The sequence below is a fragment of the Bos javanicus genome, chromosome 2 (genome assembly GCF_032452875.1).
Source record: "Bos javanicus breed banteng chromosome 2, ARS-OSU_banteng_1.0, whole genome shotgun sequence".
Lineage (NCBI taxonomy): Eukaryota > Metazoa > Chordata > Mammalia > Artiodactyla > Bovidae > Bos > Bos javanicus.
In genome coordinates, this window is record NC_083869.1 from 130,744,707 (window position 1) to 130,766,847 (window position 22,141).

Genomic DNA, 22,141 nt, shown 5'->3' on the forward strand with positions numbered 1-22,141 from the left:
TGGGATCAGGAGGTATTTTGGAGACAGAGCGATATGAGACCATTTCAGTGAAGTGTGAAGCACAGAAAATGAAAGCATTAGTTGCTCGGTCGTGTCTGACTCTTTGTGTCTGACCCCATGGACTGTAGCCCGCTAGGCTCCTCAGTCCATGGGATTCTCCAGGCAAGAATACTGGAGTGGATAGCCATTGCCTTCTCCAGGGGATCTTCCTGACCCAGGGATTAAGTCTGGGTCTCCTGCACTGCAGGCAGATTCTTTACCATCTGAGCCACCAGGGAAGCCTGTGAAGCACTGAGTCTGGCACTAAATCTGTGAACTCAGTTCACATTATTCTAATTGTAGAAAAGACTTGGCACATCCTTGTTGGCTGCTGGAAACAGCCTCCCAGCCCAGGGCCGACATTTTGCAGGGTCTCAATGCACGTTTGCAGAATAAGGCAAAGGAGCTCTGCAGACTTGACTGAGCAACACTCGCCTGTCCTCCACACCCAGCACTCTAAGGATGGCCAGATTCCTTCCTGCTGGTGTCATAGATCATAGAGCCATTCTTTGGGGGCTGCTACATTTCGGAAGCGTGGGAGGAGGGCAACGCTTGGCTGCTTTAAACGGATCCCTTGTGATGGAATGCCAGGCATCAGCAGGCAGGGTTTCTTTCAAGGGTGCAGCCCCTCCGAGCACCCCCTACAGTGATGTCTGCGACGCCAACAGACTGAGCCTGTGGCAAGTGTGTGGACAACAACAGAAGCAGCTGTGAAAATCCTTCAAAGCGTGATAAAAATAGCCGTGCCCTCCCTTACCCCTGTTCCCAATGGGCCTGGATGTGTTTGTTTGCTCAGCTTTGAAGCTCAGAGCCATTTCCCAGACCCTGAGCAGAGGAAGAAAGGGGGAGAAACTGAAGACGTGGCTGGGGAGGAAGAGAGGCAGGTCAGAGCTTCCCGGATCCCACTGTAGAGCGTCTGAAACAGACACAACCTCAAAGATGATCTAATCCGTCTCTTTTGACAGATGGGAAATGAAGACCCAGGGAACAGTGAGGACTGGCTCAGGTGCCCCCCCAGTTTATCACTGCCTGCTCCCTGCAGGGTCACATGATAAGCCACCCCAGCCTTTATCCGGGTGGCCTTGAGTGGGTCCCAGCCTCTCTGCTGGCTCTGCAGGTGGGTGTGTGGCCACCCTGGCCCTCTGCTCTGCCCCCAGGGAGATGGACCTCCAGGACCGCCCCACCACTAACCCTGTCAGGTCACCTTAGCCTCAAGGCCTAGCGGACACGCTGCCAGGGTGCTGCTGATTAATCCTCTGGGATTTTCCGGCCTGGGAGCAGCTGGAGCTTTTCCCCTGGGAAGAGGGAACTGGCAGGGAGGCTGCAGGGCCCAGGTCCACAGCAGGGCTCAGCCTAAAGCCAAGCAAGCAGCATCCTGAATGGGAGGCGCAGAGCTAACAGAGAATTCGGAGGTGCGTCTGGAGACGGTACGAGGGAGCTGGGGAGCCTTTTCTTAGTTGGGGTGGGGGGGCATTTTCATTATTTCTAGTTTCTGATTTATCTTTGAATTCCCAGTTGAATGAAGCTGAAGATGCGTCAATGCCTGCCGACTCTTCCTCCCCTGACTCTCAGGAGGGGCACCGCTGGAGGCCGGCCCCTCTGCTCGTGGTCCCTTGAATGGTGGTTCTGAAGGGCAGTGTTTGGAGGATGCTCATCCATATCCTGTGGCAAACAAGCCATGAGAATGGAGCCCCTGCTGTGTTCTCTGCTGGGAGCTCAGCTCCCACCCAGAACCCCGTGGGCATGCAATAAAGAATCAGAGGGTCAGTGGGACTGGGAAATGGGAGATTAAACAAAGTTCACACGGGTGTCTCCTGTAGGACTTCTTGGAATCTGGAAGGTGCCAGTGTTCATGGAGAGTCAGACACAGGTGATCTTAAATCCCAGACTCTGATGCCTCGTTGCCCAGCGTCCCTCTCGGGTGGGACGGCTCAGCCTCTGAGATGAGGCAGGGGCCCCATCGGCCCTGCGACGGCACCAAGAAGCCGCTGAGGGGACCCAGGGCTGGGCCACCAGGTGGGCGGCTCTTGTCCGAGGAAGTCGTTGTCTCAGCTGGGACCCGGGGAGGTTGCTGGACAGCGGCACTGGGGTGGGGTGCGGGCCGGGGCCTGTCTTCCTGGTGGGCAGGAGCGGCACCCCTTGCCACCCGCAGTGCTCTGGGGGACGGTGCTGACCGAGGGGCGGGAGGCAGGCAGCCCCCTCCCTCCCCACTCTCATTCCACTGCCCTCCTGGCACGTACACATCCACAAATATTTGTCAAACACCTACTAGATTCCAGGCACTGACCCATCACCAGGGACGCTCCTGCAAAGGAGACACAGCCTCCTGAGCCCACAGCCAGCAGGCGGAGTGCGGCAGCAAGAACCGGGTGTCAGCCGTTCTTCTGGACCGTCTCTGCTCCTCACCAGCTGTCTCCTGCCCTGCTGGCCAGCCTGCTGGAAGCATCCATGGGATCCCTGGTCCTCTGGGTTTGGTTCAGTCAGTGGAAGGTGCCAGCAAGAAACTGGAGGACAGGAAGATGGAGCGGTCGGGGTGTCTATTCCAGGGCCTGCGTCCCTCCATCAAAGGCCTTGGCGCCTGTCAGGGGTCTGCCTCCTTTCCCCACAGCTCCTTCCTCAGGGCTCCATAGCTGCCTTCTCCCTCTGCCCCTTCAGGCCTGGGGGTGGTCTTGAAATGCCCCCACCCTTCCTTGTTAGTTTCTCCAGCCCCACCTGCACTTTTATTAAATGTCCCTCAGTTACCTCCTGGGCTTGACACCTGTTCCCTTCCCGGACCCTGACCGGGATACACTTTTGTTTGAATATAACAGAGAACCCAAATAATGGTGCGTGAATAAGACAGAAACGTAGTTTCCTCTAACCTCAAAGTCTGGGCTTCCAAGGTGGCTCCGTGGTAAAGAACCTGCCTGCCAAAGCAGAAGACGTGGGTTCGATCCCTGGGTCAAGAGGACCTCGTGGAGGAGGAAATGGCAACACACTCCAATATTCTTACCTGGGAAACATCAGGGACAGAGGGGCCTGGCGGGCTACAGCCCACGGTGTCGCAAAGAATCGGATACGACTTTGCAACTGAGCACGTGTACATGCAGCTTCAGAGTCGCAGGCTGGCGTTGCGGTGTTGCTCTGGGAAGTCATCTGCTCTTTCTATTTCTCAGTCCATCGCTAGGAATGTGCCTCATCCTCAAGGCATGGGTTCTGTTGTGTATTCCCCCGTCCGAATTCCCTGGTAACTCAGAAAGTAACCATATTTGGGCATAGGGTCATTGCAGATGTAATTAGTTAAGATGAGGTCATTTGGGTGGGCCCTAATCTAAGATGACTTGGATCTTTATAAAAAGCTGAAATTTGGACACAGAGAGACCCACACAGAAGAAAAACAGCCCCCTACAAGCCAGGTTTTTACAACCTGGAAAAACCCTCAGAAGGAACTTACCTTCCTGACCCCTTGATTTTAGACTTCTAGCCTCTAGACCCTTGGGAGAATACATTTCTGGTGTTTAAATGACCCAGTTTGTGGCCCCAGGAGACTAACACAGCCTGCAATGGCCTCTACACCACACCACACCACATTCCAGATGGAGAAACAGGAAGGGGCAAGCTGACGCATTATCTTTAAGCACCCAGCCTGGAATTTGTGTCCGTCTCCTCTGATCATGCTCAGAAACCAGCCTGTGGTTCCCCCCCGGCTGCCTGGGAGACTGGGAAACGTCCTGGCACAGGGAAAATGCCTCTTACCGGGAAAGAAAGGGAGAAGAGACATGGGGACACCGAGTACCACGAATGTTTTCAGACAGCGGCAGCAGGAAACCCTGCCTAAGATAAACAGGAGCTCTACCATCTCTCAGGACTTGACTTCAAGTCTGCGAGGGGGAGTGCGGGGGAGGTCCACCCAGGTTAGGGGTCCATCCTCTCCTGTTCCCAGGGCTCAGCCCTATACAGGCCGCTGGTTTCCTCCTCTGGCTGGAAAGATGGATGGCTGCGGGTGTCAGTTCAGTCCGGGTCAAGCCAGAAAACAGGAATCTCAAGTATCTGAAGCGAAGGGAACTGGTTCTGCGGGTGAGGGGAATGCTGAGAAGACAACAGGGCTTGGAGTGTGGTCACGACTGCCTTCCAGGACGGGGGACGGAGGAGCGAGGGGAGCTGGGCTTGCTCAGCAGGAGCGGGCCCGGCCCAGGTCCGTCCAGGGAGCCGTGGAGCACGTGCCGTGGAGAAAGACCCTGGGTTCTCTCTTCCTCCCCACCTCCCACCGGCGCCTCCCACTGGCTGAACCCAGCTGTGTGCCTGGGAAGTCAAGCCCGCAGGAGTCAGTCCCCCAGTCCCTGACCCAACCTGAGTCTGGAGCCTTTGTGGGAGGGAATGGGAAGGGAGAGGAGAGATGGGACTGGAGACCTCTACGGGCAGGTGCCCTAGAGCCGTGGGGCCCTTTGAAGGGTCTGTAACAGGGGAACAACATGGGAGTCCCCTGCGTACAGTGGTCAGCACTTGGCACTCTCACTGCAGGGGCCCGCGTTCGATCCCCGGTCAGGGGAATTAAGATTCTGCGAGCCATGTGGAGTGCCCAAAAGAACTCCCAAGGGAACAACACGATCCAACATGTTTTTAGACTCTGTCTCTGAGCAAGAATACCATCGGGGAGATAGCTGGGCCTCCATAGAGGTTGTCCGGGTAGCCAGGGTGAGGGCAGAGAGAAGCAGGTGGGCAGAGGACAAAGGTGAGCGCTCAAGAGAGACAAAGCCTGGAACTGACAGGGCCACAGGGACAGGCACAGACATGCCAGGCCAGCCCAGCTCTGCGTCCCGGGTACACAGCCACGCCACGGGGCCTGGCACACAGCAGGCACTCTCTCCACGCCCCTCGTGGGTATACACACAGGCAGCCACACACACACTCCACCGTGCTGGACCCACTGCGGCTCGTCCTCAGCTGGCTGCCAACCTGCCTTCTACATGGAAGAGTGCATCTTACTGGAAGGCTTTCGGCTACCAGGAACAGAAGACGCCGTGAAAAGAGGCTGAAATGATGATGGTTTTCTCACCTAACCAGGTGGAGAAGGCGATGACAGCCCACTCCAGTACTCTTGCCTGGAGAATACCACGGACAGAGGAGCCTGGTGGGCTGCAGTCCACGGGGTCGCTAAGAGTCGGACACGACTGAGCAACTTCACTTTCAGTTTTCACTTTCATGCATTGGAGAAGGAAATGGCAACCCACTCCAGTGTTCTTGCCTGGAGAATCCCAGGGACAGGGGAACCTGGTGGGCTGCCGTCTATGGGGTCGCACAGAGTCAGACACGACGGAAGCGACTTAGTAGCAGCAGCAGCACCTAACCAGGAGGCAGGGGTGGGGATGGAGAGGCAGGCCAGTTGCCATTCAGTAAACTCAGAGGCACTGTGACGCCCCTGGGGACTCTTGCCATCTTCGTGCTCTGCCAGCCTCTGCGAGGTGCTCTCTCCTCTGGGCTGCCTCCTTCACTGTCGCAGGAGCAAGACAAGGGTTTGAATGCAGGCAGTTTATTCTGGAGGTGATCCCAAGAAGCCCGTGTAGGGGAGCAGAGATGCGAGACCGAGAAGGTAAGGAAGTTAGCATGGCATGTGTTAGCGGACAGCTGGGGTCCAAGCCACCAGGAACTCTGGGGGCCAAGGTCTCTGGGTTGTTCCACTTCTGTGTGAGGAGGCTGTGAGCGTGTCTTCCGACACCCATTCCCTGAGGACCGTGGTGTGTTTGTGTACAGGGTAGGATCACTCACACGCATGTCTCCATCGTGCCTGCGGCATGGTATGCAAGCACGTGCTTGGAACAGGCACCTTGGCTCCCCGATGCCCGCACCGCTGAGTAGACACACAGCAGGGCACACACATGCTTGATTCCATATACACTGGGGAGTGCATGCTTCTCCTGGTTAAAACAAGCACTTGTCTTAGTCTGCTTGGGCTGTTGTGACATAATGCCATAGACGCAGTGGCTTAAACAACAGACATTTATATCTGACAGTTTTGGAGGCTGGGAAGTCCAAGAACGAGCTGCCGGCAGATCCCGTGTCCTGGTTTGCTGATGGCCATCTGCTCACAAAGATCGGACACAACTTAGTGATTGAACAATAGTCTCCTCTCATGGTGGAGGGCAGAGAGCAAGAAACCCAGCTCTCATGTCTCTTCTTACAAGGGCATCGATACCTTTCATGAGAGCCCTAGTCTCTCTTGACCTGTTACCTCTCAAAGACCCCGCCTTCTCTATCATCACACTGGGGGTTAGACTTCAGTGTAAGAATTTAGGGAGACACAAACATTCAATCCGTAGCAACCTCTCTCACTGCTTCATCCTCTGGTCTTTGGCTTGAGCCTTTCAATGGCTGTGGAATTAAACATGTCGGAAAAGAACCCCACCCTGAGGAGCTCCTAAAGTGGAACTGGCAGAAGCTGCAGGGCAGGTGGAGGGAAGTCGGAGAGACCAATTAGCCCCACCTGGAGTCGTGAATGAACTCTCTAGCCCAGGAGGTAATCTCTCCAGTTACCAGCAGGGGGTGCCCGAGAGCCATGACTGTATCTCCAGGTTTGTTTTTTTTTTCCTAGTTGGTTGCCAGGTTTGTGTAAAAATGTGTTTGTCTCTGGTTGTTTGAGGGAGAGGATGGGTCTCAGAGTTTCCTCATGGAAGTTTGACTGAGGGACACGAATATGCTCATCAGCAGTTCTAGGGCCAGCATCACACAAGTTCCAAGGCCCAGACACGGCATTGGTACCCAGTTCCTGTCAGATGAATGGATAGGTGGATGGATGGATGGATGGATGGATGATTAGGGGAATGAGAGCGAGATGACCCAAGAAGGAAAGATTAAAAAAAGAGAGAAAAAAAAGGTAAATAGAGAAGAATAAAAGGTAAAAAGAGGAGAGTTGGAAAGAGAAAGTTGGACAGAAGATAGACTGGGAAAGAATGGGAAGAGCGAGAGAAAGGCTAGCAAGCTGTGTGGCAGGAGAGGCGAGGGGCGAAGGCAGAGCTTACCCTGCTAGTCCTGGCGCCTGGGCCTGAAGTGCCACCTTCCTGCGTGCTGTCCACTGCTGACACTGCCACGCTCCCCTTTTTTCTAGGCCAGGAGGGACTGGCACCTTCCTTGGGAAGGGCTCCCTGAGCCCGTGGTTGGGATCGGTCCTTCTTGCCTTTTTGCTGCCGCATCTGGGACCCCTGGTCTGTTGGGCTACACAGGGGCAGTGGAGTCAGACAGACACAGGGTTGGTTTGAATTCAAACCAGTTCATTTAACCATTAACTAAGATACCTGACCTCTCTGCGCCTTGGTTCCCTCAGCTGGGGTTATACCAGTAGCTCCCTCACAGGTTTTTTTTTGATCATCTGGGTAGGTAGGGCATTTAGCATGGGGCTTGGCGCTTAGGGAGGAGCACTGAAGAGAAGGTGACAGTCACTGCCCTTGCATTCCAGAAGGTCCCAACCTCAAATGTTCTCTTTCATGGTTGTTTGCCTTGATTTGGGGTTCAGGAGAGTGTGTCATTTAAATGACAGTCAAACACTACTGGAGTCCATGTAAGCTCCTCGAAAACATTCATCTTTGCATGAATCATTTTTTAAATAATTTTGCTTATTTATTTTTGGCTGCACTGGGTCTTCGTTGCTATGTGAGGGCTTTCTCTAGTTGCGGCGAGTGGGGGCTACTCTGCGTTGCAGCGTGGACGTCTCTGTGCAGGGGTTTCTCTTGCTGAGCACAGGCTCTGGGCGCGCTTGCTTCGGGAGCTGCAGCAGGCAGGCTCTGGAGCATGGACTCAGCAGTTGTGGCTATGGCCTAGTTGCTGTGCAGCACATGGAGTCTTCCCGGACCAGGGGTTGAACCTGTGTCCCCTGCATTGATAGGAGGATTCTTATCCACTGTGCTACCAAGGAAGTCCCATAAATCATTTTTTATACATAAAAGAATACCTATTTCGGTGTTGCTTGAAATAGCCAAACATAATTGGAAACAAATGTATATCGACGGGAGCGTGGATAAATCATGGCATATTTGTAGAAAGCAGCACTAGAGAATGAACAGTAACTCAGTCTCCATGTGTCAACATGGCTAGTTCTCAAAAGCATTTCATACAGTAAGAAGGCAAATTACAGAATAATATATTCAATATACCGTAATATAGATAGCATTCGGATCCAGGCAAATCAGTCATGTGTGGGATAGAAATGTGTGGGGATGGGATAAACTGATGGTGAGGATCAACGCGATCAGGCTGGTGACACCCCCCGAGCAGGGAGGGAGTAGGATTGACCAGGGCTTCAGGTAGCTTCAACGGTGTTTGTAAACTGGACTTGCTTTTTATTTTACTTATTTATTTTTTGGTCGCTCCATGTGGCATTGGGGATCTCAGCTCCCCAGCCAGGGTCTCCGCAGTGGACGCACGGCGTCTTAGCCACTGAACCACCAGGGAAGTCCTGAGCTGGACTTGTTTTGGAGTTCCTCGAAAAAAGCAGACCATCTTTGCTTTGATCTCCACAACAAATATGATGAAGAAACTGGGGCTCAGGGAGGCAGGTAAAGTGCCCGTACTCACCCAGCCTGAGAGGCAGAGCTGGGAACTGAACCCAGGTCTGCTGACCCCAGCTGTCTTCCCTGCACACATAGGCTGCTTCGTGTTTATCGAGTGGCTGGCGGTGGCCCCAGGGACACAGGAGGTGCTGCGGAGCTTGCAATCAGAGCAGCTGAGCTCTGCAGGTTGGGCTAGGAGCTGGGCTCTGGCCCACCGGACTCAGGGCTCAGCCCCAGGACTGGTAGCAGCTTGGGCCCAGACCAGGCCCAGGGGAAGTTTCCTGCCTTCCGGCCTGTTTCCTGGTGCTTTCCCAGTGGGGTCAGAGGTTAGGGCTGGAGCCAGTCTTGGGCAGGGTCTGCTGTAGGAAGTGGAGGCCTCCAAACCTCCAAGCTGGCTCATCTCCTGTTCCCACGGCCACGCTCAACTCCCACCTAACTCCCACCCCAGGGCAGGCGCCCAGGGGTACACGCACGTGGATGGACACCCAGTGAGCTCCACCCCAACTGCAGGCTCCAAACACTTTAGGGGTGGAGGTGTCCTAGAACTTGGCCTGGGGGTCATTCAGTCTGTTCTTCCTTCCTTCAAATAACTCAGTAGGTACTGGGGGCCGTGCTGGGCCCAGAGGACACAGGGGTGAGGAGACAGCCCCTACCCTCCCGGGCCCCAGCGTCTGCTCGGGAGGTCAGACATGAAAATAGGCAAGCACCCAACAGACATTCAGTACATGTCTGGACTAAGACAGGAGACGTGGGTTCGATCCCTGGCCCGGGAAGATCCCCTGGAGAAGGAAATGGAAACCCACTCTAGTATTCTTGCCTGGGAAATTCCATGGACAGAAGAGCCTGGGGGGCTACAGCCCATGGGGTTGCAAAGAGTCGGACACTACTTGGTGACTGAACAGCAACAACAAAATGAAAACATCTAATAAAATGCCAGCACTGGCGGGGCTGCTGGAGACTGGCGCTTGTGGCCTGGAGCGGGGCCTTCACTTGCTCACGTCAGAGAGTAGTCCGAGGGCGTAACTGAAGCCAGCCCCCAGGACCCCGGACTCCATCCTCTTTCTGCTGCATCCCATCCCTGCCTTTTTTTTTTTTTTTTTTAAACTTGATAGTTGTGAAATATTTCAAGCATACAGAAAAGTTTAAAGACTAGTACTTTTCCCCTTGGGAACACATCACCAAGCTTTGTCACATCTTCCCAGTGGTCTCTGGCACCTCCCTTCCCAGCCTGAATCAATCAGAGCCTCTCCTTGTCTCTTGGGACATGTTTCTTTCATGGGCTTCCAGTGAGAGCTTTTTTAAAAAAGGAGCTGTGAGTTGTTTTCTGACACTCACCAACTCTGCAATTCTCTGACACCCACTGGGTGCCCAACAGTTCATTTCTAGCACTGTCTCCCGGGTATCTCCCATAAGTGATAGAGCTTAGTTCCGTAAGACTGTCCCCACTTCAGACACCAGTGGCTGGGGCTACCCTAGTACAATTTTTTTTTGTTTTTTGGCTGCTCAGTTTTCAGGATCTTAATTCTCACCAGGGATCAAACTCAGGCCTCTGGCAGTGGAAGCACAGAGTCATAGCCACTGAACAGAACTGCCAGGGAATTTCCTACCCCTGTATTTCTGACCTGCTGCTGCTGCTGCTGCTAAGTCGCTTCAGTCGTGTCTGACCCTGTGCGACTCCATAGACAGCAGCCCACCAGGCTCCCCCGTCCCTGGGATTCTCCAGGCAAGAACACTGGAGTGGGTTGCCATTTCCTTCTCCAACCCATGAAAGTGAAAAGTGAAAGTGAAGTCTCTCAGTCGTGTCCGACTATTAGTGACCCCATGGACTGCAGCCTACCAGGCTCCTCTGTCAGTGGGATTTTCCAGGCAAGAGTACTGGAGTGTGTTACCATTGCCTTCTCCTACTTCTGACCTGCTGCTGCGGCTGCTGAGTCACTTCAGTCATGTCTGACTCTTTGCGCCCCCATGAATCCCAGCACTCCAGGCCTCCCTGTCCATCACCAACTCCCGGAGTTCACTCAGACTCACGTCCATCGAGTCAGTGATGCCATCCAGCCATCTCATCCTCTGTCGTCCCCTTCTCCTCCTGCCCCCAATCCCTCCCAGCATCAGAGTCTTTTCCAATGAATCAACTCTTCGCATGAGGTGGCCAAAGTATTGGAGTTTCAGCTTCAGCATCATTCCCTCCAAAGAAATCCCAGGGCTGATCTCCTTCAGAATGGACTGGTTGGATCTCCTTGCAGTCCAAGGGACTCTCAAGAGTCTTCTCCAACAACACAGTTCAAAAGCATCAATTCTTCGGCACTCAGCCTTCTTCACAGTCCAACTGTCACATCCATACATGACCACAGGAAAAACCATAGCCTTGACTAGATGGACCTTTGTTGGCAAAGTAGTGTCTCTGCTTTTCAATATGCTATCTAGGTTGGTCATAACTTTCCTTCCAAGGAGTAAGCGTCTTTTAATTTCATGGCTGCAGTCACCATCTGCAGTGATTTTGGAGCCCCCAAAAATAAAGTCTGACACTGTTTCCACTGTTTCCCCATCTATTTCCCATGAAGTGGTGGGACCGGATGCCATGATCTTCGTTTTCTGAATGTTGAGCTTTAAGCCAACTTTTCTACTCTCCACTTTCACTTTCATCAAGAGGCTTTTGAGTTCCTCTTCATTTTCTGCCATAAGGGTGGTGTCATCTGCATATCTGAGGTTATTGATATTTCTCCCAGCAATCTTGATTCCAGCTTGTGTTTCTTCCAGTCCAGCGTTTCTCATGATGTCCTCTGCATGTAGTTAAATAAGCAGGGTGACAATATACAGCCTTGACGTACTCCTTTTCCTATTTGGAACCAGTCTGTTGTTCCATGTCCAGTTCTGTTGCTTTCTGACCTGCATACAGATTTCTCAAGAGGCAGGTCAGGTGGTCTGGTATTCCCATCTCTTTCAGAATTTTCCACAGTTTATTGTGATCCACACAGTCCAAGGCTTTGGCATAGTCAATAAAGCAAAAAGAGATGTTTTTTTGGAACTCTCTTGCTTTTTCCATGATCCAGCGGATGTTGGCAATTTGATCTCTGGTTCCTCTGCCTTTTCTAAAACCAGCTTGAACATCAGGAAGTTCACGGTTCACGTATTGCTGAACCCTGGCTTGGAGAATTTTGAGCATTACTTTACTAGCATGTGAGATGAGTGCAATTGTGCGGTAGTTTGAACATTCTTTGGCATTGCCTTTCTTTGGGATTGGAATGAAAACTGACCTTTTCAAGTCCTGTGGTCACTGCTGAGTTTTCCAAATTTGCTGGCATATTGAGTGCAGCACTTTCACAGCATCATCTTTCAGGATTTGAAATAGCTCAACTGGAATTCCATCACCTCCACTAGCTTTGTTTATAGTGATGCTTTCTAAGGTGCACTTGACTTCACATTCTAGAATGTCTGGCTCTAGGTCAGTGATCACACCATCGTGATTATCTGGGTCGTGAAGATCTTTTTTGTACAGTTCTTCTTTGTATTCTTGGCACCTCTTCTTAATATCTTCTGCTTCTGTTAGGTCCCTACCATTTCTGTCCTTTATCGAAGCCATCTTTGCATGAAATGTCCCCGTGGTATCTCTAATTTTCTTGAAGAGATCTCTAGTCTTTCCCATTCTGTTGTTTTCCTCTATTTCTTTGCATTGATCGCTGAGGAAGGCTTTCTTATCTCTTCTTGCTATTCTTTGGAACTGTGCATTCACATGCTTATATCTTTGCTTTTCTCCTTTGCTTTTTGCTTCTCTTTTTTTTCATAGCTATTTGTAAGGCCTCCCCAGACAGCCATTTTGCTTTTTTGCATTTCTTTTCCATGGGGATGGTCTTGATCCCTGTCTCCTGTACAATGTCACGAACCTCATTCCATAGTTCATCAGGCACTCTGTCTGTCAGATCTAGGCCCTTAAATCTATTTCTCACTTCCACTGTATAATCATAAGGGATTACCAGTTAATGGAGTCCAAATAGAGTTTTAGACATAGAGAACAAATTTATGGTCCTTGGGGCCTTCAGGGGATGTCTGGGGGCAATTGGGAGACTGACATATTCATACTACTGTGTAACAGATAACTGATAAGGACCTCCCGCACAGCACAGGGAATTCTACTCAGCATTCTGTAATGGCCTATATGCGGAAAGAGTATTTTTTAAAAAGAGTGGCTATGAGCGTATATGTAACTAATTCACTTTGCTGTGCCCCGGAACGTAGCACAACATTGTAAATCAAGCATTGCTTGTAAATCAATACTCCCAGAAAAGTTAATTTAAAAAATTAGAAAGGAGTTCAGCGAGCTCAGAGGCGAAGACAGGCACAGGGCGAGGTCCAGAAGGCTCTAAGCATGCCTGGTGAAGACTCACGGATGCCATTATTCAGAAGGACAGGACTGGGACAGTCTTCAGGGACAATTCAGTGCCACCATCTCCTCTCCAGTTAGGCAAACTGAGGCCCACGTCCAGCGTGTGAAGAACACAGCTGGGGGCATTTCCTGGCAATCTGGCGGTTAGGGTTTGGTGCTTTTACTGCTGTGGCCCCTGGTTCAATCCCTGGTTGGGGAACTAAGATCCCATAAGCTCTGCAGCCAAAAAATAAATAAAATGAAAGAACACAGCTGGGCCCACAATCTAATTTCCTCATCTGTCAAACACTGAACAGCGAGGATTTATGGCTTCCCTGGTGGCTCCGTGGTAAAGAATTCACCCGTCAATGCAGGAGACTCAGGTTTGATCCTTGGGTTAGGAAGACCCCCCTGAAGAAGGAAACGGAAGCCCACCCCAGTATTCTTGCCTGGGAAATCCCGTGGACAGAGAGCCTGGTGGGCTACAGTCCGTGGGGTCGCCAAAGAGTCAGACACGACTTAGCAACTAAACAACAACACTGAGAGTTTACAACACGCCAGGGATCAAGCTTGGGTGCAAGTATTCTTCCTATCCCAGTTTCCAGAGAAGGCAGCTGAGACTCAGATAAGGGAAGTAAACCTGCCCCCCCACCCAAAAAAAAAAAAAAAAAAGCACAAAGCAGAATCTCAGGGCCAAGTTCCTCTCTGGGAAGACAAAGGATCTACCTCACAATGTTACTGAAAGGATCTGGTCACCTAAAGCATATTTACAGGAAGGGAAACGTTGTCAGCGGCTGCTCCACACCCTAGTGGGGATGGCGGGAGGAAGTGAAGTGAGGTGAAGTCGCTCAGTCGTGTCCAACTCTTTGCGACCCCATGGACTGTAAGCTACCACGCTCCTCCATCCATGGGATTTTCCCGGCAAGAGTACTCGAGTGCCTTGCCATGTCCTTTCTCCAGAAGGTCTTCCCCACCCAGGGATCGAACCCAGGTCTCCTGCATTGTAAGCAGATGCTTTACCACCTGAGCCACCAGGGAAGTCAAAGCAGCGTCATGTAGAAGGTGACATCCCCCACCCACCCCAGGGGAGAATCACGGGAGCCACTTTGAAGGGTCAACCAGGAACCGGAAATGTCGACTTCGGCCTCAGCAGCCCCCGACGGGGAGGCCTGGGTTGGGGTGGGGTGCCCCAGGGCGAGGCAGGGGGAGGAGCTAAGATGGAAAAGGACCTCCTGAGAGCATCATGGTGGGAGTGGGCGGCTCAGGCCTGAGGAGGAAGGAGACCAGGAGACGTGAAGGACGGGGTGATGGCCATCTATTCCACGTCAGGCCTTTCTGTCCTGTGCTGGGTGTTGTCACCCTCTGTCAGCCAGCGCCTCGGGCCAAGTCTGTCACAGGTAGCTTGGGGCACGGATGAGGAGGCAGTAGAGGTCACTGGGGTGGGAGAAGGGCACAGCTTTGCTGACGGAAGATGACAGTCCCGGACTTCTCTGGAGGGCCAGTGGTCACGACTCTGCTCTTCCCCTGTAGGGGGAGTGGGTTCGATCCCTGGTAGAGGAGCTGAGATCCTGCAAGCTGCACTGTGTGGCCGAGGACAAACCAAGAGGCGGTCACGAAGAGGGGCTGAGAGTCGGCCCAGAAGCAGGGACTCAGAGTGGGGAGGGACCAGAGGCCGCAGCAGCCCCCTGGCCTTCCTCGGGAATAGTGGGGGAGGCTCTGGACTTCGCACGGCACGTGGAATGGAGGGTTGAGCTTTTGATTTGATTATTAAAGGAAAAGCTAATCACAGAAGACTGGAGGGCTTCAGGTCCACCTGTTGCGTATGGAAAACCCTTAGCCAAGTGGCTCCACTCAGGAGATGCTGAACCTGTGAGTATGGCCCTGGAGGCAGTAGGGCAGGGGGCAGGGGGCAGGCCTGAGCCACGCTGCTCGAGTTCATGTCTTGGCCACACTTTTTTAGGTGAGTTCACTCACCTCTGCCTTTCAAGTTCTTGTCTAAAAAAATGGAGATGCTATTAACATCTCCCTTGTAAGGTTGTAGTGGGGAGCAAAGGAGTGAATATATGTAAAGCACTCAGTACGGAGTAGTAGTCAGGGTTCCCCAGAGAAACGGAATCAATAAGAAATGATATATGCATATTTCTGAGTCTTCTATATCTTCGTGTTTGAGCTACTATTACAAAATACCATAAACCGATAGACTGACTTAAAAAAACATTTCTTTCTCAGAGTTATGAAGGCCGGGAAGTCTAAGATCAAGACACCTTTAGACTCAGTATCTAGTGAAAGCTCACTCCCTGGGTGAGAGATGGCTGTCTCTTCACTGCATTCCCAAAGAAGGCAAGGGGCAAGGATGCTCTGGGGTCTCCTTTATGAGGGCACTAATCCCATTCATGAGGTCTTTACCCTCAGTGGCCTAATCACTTCAGTTCAGTTCAGTTCAGTCGCTCAGTTGTGTCCGACTCTCCATCCCATGGACTGCAGCACACCAGACCTCCCTGTCCATAGCCAACTTCTGGAGTTCACTCAAACTCAAGTCCATCGTGTCGGTGATGCCATCCAACCATCTCATCCTCTGTTGTCCCCTTCTCCTCCTGCCTTCAATCTTTCCCAGCATCAAGTGGCCAAAGTATTAAAGTTTCAGCTTCAGCATCAGTCCTCCCAATGAATATTTGGGACTGATTTCCTTTAGGATGGACTTGTTGGATCTCCTTGTAGTTCAAGAGACTCTCAAGAGTCTTCTCCAACAACACAGTTCAAAAGCATCAATTCTTTGGAGTTAAGCCTAATCACTTCCCACCTCTAAATCCCATCTGGGGATGAGGTTTCAATATACAAATTTTTGGGGGGGCACAAACTTCTATACACATACACACTCACACGCATATAGCAATATATATAATACTATATGCTATAATATATGTTGTGTACATGTATGTATATATACTGTATTATTTTTATACTTATATATACACATATGTTTATTTACTATTGATTGTTAGCTGTTGTCTCATGCTGTTACAAAGGCTGAGAAGTCATATAATCTCCTGTCCTCAAGTTGGAACTCCAGAAAAGCTGGTGGTTCAAAGGTCTAAGGACCAGGCAGCTGATGGTATAGATTCCAACCCAGGTCTGATGCTCTGAGCACCAGGAGCATCAAGGGCAGAAGATGGATGTTCCAGCTCAACTGGTCAGGCAGAGAGTGAATTCAACTTTTTCTGCCTTTTTCTTCTATTCAGGCCCTCAACGGATTAGAGGATGCCCAGACACAAGGGGAGGCCAGTTTGCTTTACTCAATCCACCAATTCACATGCTTCTCTCATCCAGATGCATCCTTATAGACACACCAGGTACCTGGGCATCTCATGGCCCAGTCTAGTGGATGCATAAAATTTGACACACAGCTGCTGGAACCCAGGAAAATTTCAATTTATCCAGATCATCATTATTATGGTTTTATGGACAAGGAAACAGAGGTTCAAAACAGACTTAACAGAGGTTAAGTCTGGATAAAGAACAAGGTAGTGCCAAGATGGCGGAGTAGAAGGACGTGTGCTCATCTGTGAGAACTCCAAAATTACAACTCGCTGCTGAACAATCATCAACCGGAGAATGTTGGGTCCCACCAAAAACAGACAGCCATGTCCAAGGGCAAAGGAGAAGTCCCAGAAATATGGTAGGAAGGGTGAAACTGAGATTAGAATCAAATCCCATACCACCAGAGGTGCTTAGAGGGCTCAAACAAAACCTTGTGCACCCCAGGAGACCCCACAGAGACTGAGCCAGGCCTGCCTTTGAGTGTTTGAGTGTTTCCTGCGGATGGGTCAATAGTGGCCTGCCTCAGGGGCAGGGGCTCTGGGTGCAGCAGGCCTGGGTGTGGCATAAGACCTCTTGGAGGCGGTCTCCATTAACCCACCATAGAGCCGCCAGAACTTACACAGGACTGGGGAAACAGACTCTTGGAGAGCACAAACAAAACCTCATGTGCATCAGGACCCAGGAGAAAGGAGCAGTGACCCCACAGGAGACTGACCCAGACTTGCCCGTGAGCATCCAGCAGTCTCTGGTGGAGGCGTGGGTTGGTGGTGCCGTGCTGCAGGCTGGGGGCACTGAGTGCATCAGTGCCTGCATGGGACCTTTTGAAGGAGGTCGCCATTATCTTCATTGTCTCCACCATAGTTTGGTCTCAGGTCAAACAACAGGGAAGGAACACAGTCCTGCCCATCAACAGAAAATTGGATTAAAGATTTACTGAGTATGGCCCGACCATCAGAACAAGACCCAGTTTCCCCCACAATCAGTCTCTCCCATCAGGAAGCTTCCATAAGCCTCTTATCCTTCTCCCTTAGAGGGCAGACAGACTGAAAACCACAATCACAGAAAACTAATCAAACTGATCACATGGACCACAGCCTTGTCTAACTCAATGAAACTATGAGCCATGCTGTGTAGGGCCACCCAAGACGGATGGGTCATGGTGGAGAGTTCTGACAAAACGTGGTCCATTGGAGCAGGGAATGGCAAACCACTTCAGTATTCTTGCCTTGAGAACCCCATGAACAGTATGAAAAGGCAAAAAGAGAGGACACTGAAAGATGAACTCCCCTGGTCAATAGGTGCCCAATATGCTACTGGAGATGAATGGAGAAATAACTCCAGAAAGAATGAAGGGATGGAGCCAAAGCAAAAACAACGCCCTGTTCTTAAAGTGACTGGTGATGGAAGTAAAGTCCAATGCTGTAAAGAACAATATTGCATAGGAACCTGGAATGTTAGGTCCATGAAACAAGGTATATTGGAAGTGGTCAAACAGGAGATGGCAAGAGTGAACACTGACATTTTAGGAATCAGTGAACTCAAATGGATGGGAATGGGTGAATTTAACTCAGATGACAATTATACCTACTACCATGGGCAAGAATCCCTTAGAAGAAATGGAGTAGGCCTCATAGTCAACAAAAGAGTCCGAAATGCAGTACTTAGGTGAAATCTCGAAAATAACAGAATGATCTCTGTTCATTTCCAAGGCAAATCATTCAATATCACAGTAATCCAAGTCTATGCCCCAATCAGTAATGCTGAAGAAGCTGAAGGTGAATGGTTCTATGAAGACCTACAAGACCTTCTAGAACTAACGCCCCCAAAAAATGTCCTTTTCATTATAGAGGACAAGAATGCAAAAGTAGGAAGTCAAGAAATACATGGAGTAACAGGCAAATTTGGCCTTGGAGTACAGAATGAAGCAGGGCAAAAGCTAACAGAGTTTTGCCAAGAGAATGCACTGATCATAGCAAACACCCTCTTCCAGCAACACAAGAGATGACTCTACACGTGGACATCACCAGATGGTCAATACTGAAATCAGATTGATTATATTCTTTGCAGACAAAGATGGAGAAGATCTATATAGTCATCAAAAACAAGACTGGGAGCTGACTGTGGCTCAGATCAGGAATTCCTTATTGCCAAATTCAGACTTAAATTGAAGAAAGTAGGGAAAACCACTGGACCACTCAGGTATGACCTAAACCCAATCCCTTACGATTATATATTAGAAATGACAAATAGGTTCAAAGGATTAGATCTGATAGACAGAGTGCCTGATGAACTATGGACAGAGGTTCGTGACATTGTACAGGAGACAGGGATCAAGACCATCCCCATGGAAAAGAAATGTAAAAAGGCAAAATGGCTATCTGAGGAGGCCTTACAAATAGCTATGAAAAGAAGAGAAGCTAAAGCAAAGAAGAAAAGGAAAGATATACCATTTGAATGCAGCGTTCCAAAGAATAGCAAAGAGAGATAAGAAAGCCTTCCTAGGTGATCAATGCAAAGAAATAGAAGAAAACAACAGAATGGGAAAGACTAGAGATCTCTTCAAGAAAATTAGAGATACCAAGGGAACATTTCATGCAAACATCGGCTCAATAAAGGACAGAAATGGTAGGGACCTAACAGAAGCAGAAGATATTAAGAAGAGGTGGCAAGAATACACAGAAGAACTACACAAAAAAGATCTTCATGACCTAGATATAACTACAATGGTGTAATCACTCATCTAGAGCCAGACATCCTGGAATGCAAAGTCAACTGGGCCTTAGAAAGCATCACTACAAACAAAGCTAGTGGAGGTGATGGAATTCCAGTTGAGCTATTTCAAATCCTGAAAAATGATGCTGTGAAAGTGCTGCACTCAATATGCCAGCAAATTTGGAAAACTCAGCAGTGGCCACAGGACTGGAAAAGGTCAATTTTCATTCCAATCCCAAAGAACAGCAATGCCAAACAAACTACCACACAATTGCACTCATCTCACACGCTAGTAAAGTAATGCTCAAAATTATCCAAGCCAGCCTTCAACAGTATGTGAACTGTGAACTTCCAAATGTTCAAGCTGGTTTTAGAAAAGGCAGAGGAACCAGAGATAAATTGCCAACATCTATTGGATCATCTTCTGTCGGAAAAAGCAAGAGAGTTCTAGAAAAACATCTACTTCTGCTTTGTTGACTACACCAAAGCCTTTGACTGTATGGATCACAACAAGCTGTGGAAAATTCATAAAGAGATGGGAATACCAGAATACCTGAGCTGCCTCTTGAGAAATCAGTATGTAGATCAAGGAGCAACAATTAGAACTGGGCATGGAACAACAGACTAGTTCCAAATAAGAAAAGGAGTACGTAAGGCTGTATACTGTCACCCTGCTTATGTAACTTATATGCAGAGTACATCATGAGAATGCTGGATTGGATGAAGCACAAGCTGGAATCAAGATTGCTGGGAGAAATATCAATAACTTCAGATATGCTTATGACACCACCCTTATGGCAGAAAGTGAAGAACTAAAGAGCTTCTTGATGAAAGTGAAAGAGAAGAATGAAAAAGTTGGCTTAAAACTCAACATTCAGAAAACAAAGATTATGGCATTTGGTCCCATCACTTCATGGCAAATAGATGGGGAAACAGTGGAAACAGTGTCAGACTTTATTTTTGGGGCTCCAAAATCACTGCAGATGGTGAGTGCAGTCATGAAATTAAAAGATGCTTGCTCCTTGGAAGAAAAGTTATGACCAACCTAGACAGCATATTAAAAAGCAGAGACATTACTTTGCCAACAAAGGTCCATCTAGTCAAGGCTATGGTTTTTCCAGTGGTCATGTATGCATGTGAGAATTGGACTATAAAGAAAGCTGAGCTTGGAAGAACTGCTTTTGAACTGTGTTGTTGGAGAAGACTCTTGAGACTCCCCTGGACAGCGAGGAGATACAACCAGTCCATCCTAAATGAAATCAGTCCTGACTGTTCATTGGAAGGACTGATGCTGAAGCTGAAACTCCAGTACTTTGGCCACCCGATGTGAAGAGCTGACTCATTGGAAAAGACCGTGATACTGGGAAAGAATGAGGGAGGGAGGAGAAGGGGATGACAGAGGATGCGATGGTTGGATCTCACTGGACATGGACTCAATGGACATGAGTTTGAGTAATCTCCAGGAGGTGGTGATGGACAGGGAGGCCTGGAGTAATGCAGTCCATGGGGTGGCAAAGAGTTGGACACGACTGAGCAACTAAACTGAACTGTAGTATAAATGGCTGATATCAAGCTAGTAGTGGTTTAATAACAAGTTCACCAGATTCTAGAATATTTCGAAAATGGCTTTTGAGAGCCAGCATGAGCTGGCTCCCATGTACCACTACAGCACACTGTGCCTGCCGCATGGGGATATTTCATAAACATTAGCGATTATTGCAAGTCAGCTGAGCCAGCAGTGTTCACTGGGCACCTTCCTTACTCCTAGTTTACAGAACAGGAGGCAGAGGTTAGGAGAAGTTCAATACTTATCCAAGGTCACAGCATAAACAGTTACTTGCTGTCCTCCTCCCAGTAGAAGTGTATATAAGGATGTATAAATAGAGGAAAACAATAGATTGGAAAAGGCTAGAGATCTCTTCAAGAAAACTGGAGATACCAAGGGAAATGCCAAGGGAAAAATGGAGATACCATGCAAAGATGAACACAACAAAGGACAGAAACAGCAGGGACCTAACAGAAGCAGAGGAGATTAAGAAGAGGTGTCAAAAAAGGTCTTAATGACCCAGATAACCATGATGGTGTGATCACTCACATGAGCCAGACATCCTGGAGTGTGAAGTCAAGTGGGTCTACTACAAACAAAGCTAGGAGAGGTATGGAATTCCAGCTGAACTGTTTCAAATCCTAAAAGATGATGTTGTGAAAGTGTTGCACTCAATATGCCAGCAAATTTGGAAAAAGTTCAGTTCAGTTCAATCACTCAGTCGTGTCCAACTCTTTGTGACCCCATGGACTGCAGCACACCAGGCCTCCCTGTCTATCACCAACTCCCGGAGTTTACCCAAATTCATGCCCATCGAGTTGGTGATGCCATCCAACCATCTCATTCTCTGTCATCCCCTTCTCTTCCTGCCCCCAATCCCTCCCAGCATCAGGGTCTTTTCCAATGAGTCAGCTCTTCACATCGGGTGGCCAAAGTATTGGAGTTTCAGCTTCAGCATTAGTCCCTCCAATGAATGTTTAGGACTGATTTACTTTAGGATGAACTGGTTGGATCTCCTTGCAGTCCAAGGGACTCTCAAGAGTCTTCTCCAACACCACAGTTCAAAAGCATCAATTCTTCGGCACTCAGCTTTCTTTATAGTCCAACTCTCACATCCATACATGACTACTGGAAAAACCATAGCCTTGACTAGATGGACCTTTGTTGGCAAAGTAATGTCTCTGCTTTTTAATATGCTGTCTAGGTTGGTCATAACTTTTCTTCCAAGGAGCAAGCATCTTTTAATTTCATGACTGCACTCACCATCTGCAGTGATTCTGGAGCCCCCAAAAATAAAGTCTGACACTGTTTCCACTGTTTCCCCATCTATTTGCCATGAAGTGATGGGACCGGATGCCATGATTTTTGTTTTCTGAATGTTGAGTTTTAAGCCAATTTTTTCACTCTCCTCTTTCACTTTCATCAAGAGGCTCTTTAGTTCTTCTTCACTTTCTGCCATAGGGTGGTATTATCTGCATATCTGAGGTTATTGATATTTCTCCCTGCAATCTTGATTCTGGCTTGTGCTTCATCCAGCCCAGTGTTTCTCATGATGTACTCTGCATATATGTTAAATAAGCAGGGTGACAATATACAGCCTTGACATACTCCTTTTCTTATTTGGAACTAGTCTGTTGTTCCATGTCC

General features: G+C 49.5%; 1 long non-coding RNA gene across 1 annotated transcript; it reads left to right on the forward strand.

The window, feature by feature from the left end:
• Nucleotides 1-738: 738 nt before the first annotated feature.
• On the forward strand, nt 739-3,159 carry LOC133233853 (uncharacterized). The gene is made up of 3 exons (XR_009731902.1): nt 739-1,466; nt 1,860-1,909; nt 2,312-3,159. It is a non-coding gene; the product is annotated as an uncharacterized LOC133233853 (long non-coding RNA).
• Nucleotides 3,160-22,141: the final 18,982 nt, after the last annotated feature.